The sequence below is a fragment of the Poecilia formosa genome, unplaced genomic scaffold, assembly GCF_000485575.1.
Source record: "Poecilia formosa unplaced genomic scaffold, Poecilia_formosa-5.1.2 Scaffold144, whole genome shotgun sequence".
Classification (NCBI taxonomy): Eukaryota; Metazoa; Chordata; class Actinopteri; order Cyprinodontiformes; family Poeciliidae; genus Poecilia; species Poecilia formosa.
In genome coordinates this window covers 531,000-536,234 of record NW_006800083.1, presented here as the reverse complement: position 1 = coordinate 536,234, position 5,235 = coordinate 531,000, and positions in this window count along the sequence as shown.

The window sequence follows — 5,235 nt, the reverse complement described above, 5'->3', positions numbered from 1 at the left end:
CGGTACACAAAAACAAACAAGCAGATCGCAACCTTTTGCATATGAATCTACCAATATTCTATAACTTTTAAAGACATAATTTCATCGATATAATTAATCACCTAGAGACAGCTGGATGAGTATGAGTGAGAATACACATTCCAGGACTCATCTCTGAGGGGCATGTTCGGTTTCATGTAGACACTTGAACCTGAACATGCCCAGGATTACCTGACTTCTAGCATTGGAGACGCAGCATAAATAATCTCCTCACAGTTGACAGCTATCTCCTCTGTGTTTATGGTGCTCCCTTAAAAAACCTTCACAGTTAATAGTTTTAAGAAGGGAAAACTTCTTATCTAGTGAGGTATACACAAATCCTCAAGTCTCTCTGACTTAAACATTTAGCTTCATCTAAGAAGAGTGCTCTAGCATAACTTGCAGATGTTTCGCTACAGCATTGAAAAAAGTCACAGTTGTGTCTGTTTAACACCACAGTTAAGCATCAGGAAAATTACGAATATACAATAAGAGAATGCAAAATTGATAATTTTATAAAGTGAAAAAAAAGTAATAAACGTCACTTGAAAGCTTTGTTGTGTGTGCTAACTGTCTTCCATATTTGGCAATTTTTCATAAATGTTCTGATTCAGTTTTAGTTTTTTGGGGAGGGGGTTGGAGGGAATATATTGATGATGTGAGTTTGTGCTTTCCTCATCTCCACTGGCAGGAAGTCAGTGGTAAAATGTTTTGGGAAGTTTTCCACATAAAAATGACTGACAGTGCAGATTAGCACAGTGATGTTTTTTTTTTTTTTTTTCTCATCTGTGTTCCTCTTTTGTAAATACAAGTGTTGCAACATGTCTCCTCGTGACGCTAGTTCAACATTTGCCCGCCCGTCGGAATGCAAACATCTTACATCACTTCTCACTCTTTATAAGTTAGTGATCATTTCCTCTCTCAGTCTATGAAAGATGCAAACTACTGATAAAAAAAATGGATATTGGAATTTACAGGGGTGCATTTTGAAAGTCAGCAGCAGAAAGTTCAAGATGTTTCTATGTACATCTGCTAGGCAAGCATAGAGACAAACAGCTCATGCTACATTCCTTTTGTCTTTCATAACACCCTCAAGGTACTGTCACGCACACAGCCTCAGTTTTTAAGCTTCCTAACATACACAACTATAATTTTAGGAAATTCTAAACCTTTCTCTCTCTTGCGTCTCCCCTACCACATTTTCCCTAAATTGAGGACTTCCACTGTTCTTACACAGATTTCTGATGTATCCAATTTTTATAGCAAAAGCCAATGAAAACAAGCTGAAATTTGAGTTTAGCTCTTTGGTTCTATTTTTTTCTATATATTTCCCTGTTTCCTGAGCAGCATTTGTTAATACACCTTTGTACGCTGAGCAGGCAACCACACAAAGTGATAAATCATATTATGTCTGTGTGTTTTGTTGTGGCTTTAGTTGGATCACTAAGAACTGCAAACATTTACTGGCTGCCTTCCAGGTATTAAAGTTGCCAAAGGTCCCCCTATCTGTCAGAGTTTCCTCTGCAACTGTGGCTGTCAACCTGAGCCTTAGTGGTGTTGTTTCGCAAAGTGAGCTAATAAAAGTGTGTTCATTAGGTGGCAAAGGAAGAGTCTAAGTATGAAAAAGTAATGCAAGTGTAGATATTTCTAAAGGGAAAGCAAACTGACATAATCAGTTTTACACTGTGGGTCTCACTAAAGCACTAGAGCAGTCATGGAGCAGCACCTCCCTCTGCTGGAAATTCAATGGAGGAGAAGTTGTAATTTATATATATATATATATATATATATATATATATATATATATATATATATATATATATATATATATATATATATATAGCTTTCCAACTCCAAAGATATGTGCATTTGTATTCAGCAGCCTTTACTTTCATACTCCTAAACAATACAAGGTCTTATTAGTATATACAGTATATAACAGCGTAATTTAAGGAACACCGCAGGCAGGTCATGAATAGGAGACAAGTTCAGACATCTAATGGAGCACTGTTCAGTCCATCTTTCAAAACTTCAGAGTATTGGGTAAAATATCTAGATATGTAAAACAGGCCGAGGCTGTAACTAGAATGAAAATTGGTCTTAACAGGTGTTGATGCTGAGGGGCTGAATATAAATGTGTGGCACATATCACGGATTATTCTCCCTGCTGCTCCTGCTGCTGCTCGTCTGTGCTGCCTGGATTTTGTGTATTGTTTGTTCATTAAAAGCCATCATTATTGGATCTTTACCTGGGTCCAACCGCGTCCACCTCTCCACCTCAAACCACCACTCATGACAATAACCCTGTTTTAGTTTTATCAAATTAATACAATGCAGCCACTGTTTAACATTTCAGAGAGAATATTTAATCATATGCATGGTTTGACATTAAAAAAATGCATGATTGATCATTAAAAAATAAGGTCTTAACAGGTCTTCTATATAGAAGAAAAGGAAAGTCTGACAACTTTGATTAGAATAATTGTTGCTTTTTTATGTCTCATAAAATCCTCCCAAAAAAAACATACAGTAGTTTGCAGTGATGGCAAACTTTTTTTTTTACTATCGCTTGAATTGAATTCATGTCATGCTTTAAACATTTTTAGTCAGATCTGATTTGGTGAGTTGCAATTACACTTTAATCCAGCAGAGGGCAGAAATACATAGTGAATACCACAGAGCTATTTTTCCCCCCATTAATCAAGGCAGACATCTTTGTTTTCTTACAAATTTTCAATTTGCATATTTCAACTTAATGACTAAAAACATTCATTCAAACTTATCTTGTCGAAGCAACTTTTTTCACATGCAATGCAAAATACTATATTTTGTTGCAACTGTTGTCAGACAGATGCAACAACAACAACAACAACCCGAGTGAAGAATCTGAAAAAGCAACTCTGCATGCCTTGATTTTAAGAAATGAATGAACTGAGAGATAAAGTAAATGACATGTATCATTCAGACTGAATGCCACTTGATGCATTCAGTCTGCATCAAGTTGCAAGCAAATTTCTCCAGCTTTTGGACTACAGTGAGAGTCATTATACATAAATGAAGAAAACAGTGGCAAACCCTCTAACCAGTATGCCAAAATTACTCCAAAAGTGTGCCAACAATTCACTCCAGATGTCAGAAAAAAAAACAGAAAAAACAAAACAAAGTCAAAAGCATTGCAGGCATTAGTTAAGGTCAGTGATTCAGCAATGAGGAAGAAGCTTGACAAACACGGCATTCACGGTTTTGAGGCCAAAAATACTGCTGACCAAAGAGATTAAAAAGCCCATTTCATATTTGCGAAAGCATCGTGATGATCCCTAAGACTTTGGGGAAATATTCTGTAAGCTAACGAGAGACAAGTGGAACTTTGTGGAAGGTGTGTGTCAGGTTTTATCCATACTCAAACTAGCGCAGCAGTTATTAGACTCTGTCTATGCACATTCAGTCTGCATCAAGTCCCTCATACAGAAAGCTAATTGTAATTGTCTGAGCAAAGTATCCAGAATCAACTACTTTTCTCTTCACTACACAAAACATCAACTTGGCCTCAATGGCCTCAGCAGCTTCTTCTTGCAGACATTTGTCACTGTTATCTTGCTTTCTAAGCTATTTGACTTCTCTTGCTTCTTAATTGAATCCACAGGACTGAATTCCAACAGCAGGAGACCAGGAGAGCAAGGAGGTTGTGTCAGAGGTCTAAGGTTGTTTTTTGACCTTCGACCTCTGAGAAGAGGCCTACTGTGTGGGGTTTTTAGACGTTTGTGTGTATTTGGGTCCAAGTTTTTGGCTTCTCATACATGCATAGAGACATACTTTTGGTGTAAAGGTGTCAGAAATTATTTATTATGTTATTCCACAGTAACATGCATTCATGTTGTTATACTATTTATTTTTTTTCATTTAAGTCAAACAGATTATGTTTTTCCTCCCATGAAGCCCACTGTCACTAAACAACCTGATGACTTACAAGACTTTTGGGAAAGGATTCTGTGGCCTGAGACAACAAAATGGAAAGTTTATGTCCCGTTACATCTCCCGAAAAACTAATTAAAATCAACATGGTGGTGGGAGTCATGCTCCCACCACCATGTTGTTCATTCGAACAACACATATCGAATGAAATCAGAAATTCTGTTGGACTTTGTCAATGTCCGGACTTGTATTTGATTCAGGTAATCTGGTATGACTTTCAACAAGATGTTCATGTTACAACACCATCGAAAGGGGCTGAATTATTTAAAAGACGGGGTCAAAATTTCTCTGATTTCTCCCACTTATTGCAAACACTTGCATGCAGTTGTTCCACCCAGCGCAGCACAACCGGTTGTTAGGTTTAGGAGATAATTACATTCCCACCTAGGGCCAGTTCCTTTTCCCTTAGCAATGAGAAAACATGTGAAAACTGTGTTTTCTTGTATTCACATGTGACATCTTCATCTGATATAAAAATTAGTTTGATGATCTGAAACATTTAAGTGTGGCAAAAAAAAAAAAAAGTGAAAACGGAAGAAATGGAGACACAGCAACGAGTGAGAGAGCAGTGAAAACTGAATGAAGTAGTGAGGGGCGGGGAGCTAAAAAGCAGATGTTCAAGAGGTCCACCACCCCCTTCTTCATCCTCTTCATTATTTCACTGGTGCTAATAGCCACTTATCTGAAGATGGATGTGCTCGGCTGAGAAGGAATGACTTCACTTGATAAGTATTGTTCCAAAAGGTTCTGACTAATACTTAAGTCATAACATAGGGCATTTCTTCAGTGTTATTATGGTGGTCTAATGTGTTTTAGAAACATAAATCTCCACAATGAAACAGACTTTCTTCAAAGTATGTTTTTTTTTTCTTTTACTTTACCCTTGAGGCTTACCAAACAACAAATAGATGTGTCAGCAAAATACCTTTTCTGATGACTTGGCCTGTCATTTCAGATAAGTAAGGTCATCTGTGCAAAAACTAAATGTGTTCCAGGATACAGAGTTATGCATTTAGTTTATTTATCTGAAATAATAGTGGAAACTTTTGCACATCCAGTAAGAAAAAAAACTCACTCCTTCCCATACTTTCAACAATCCTTTCTCTTTATCTTCCTTTCATTCTCTTAAATAGCTCCAATTTACCCTTCTCTCTCCATGTCTGTTCTCCTAACAAGCCCCACTGTCCCACCCATCTACTGTTTTTTATGCTGTGTGTGTGTGTGTGTGTGTGTGTGTGTGTGTGT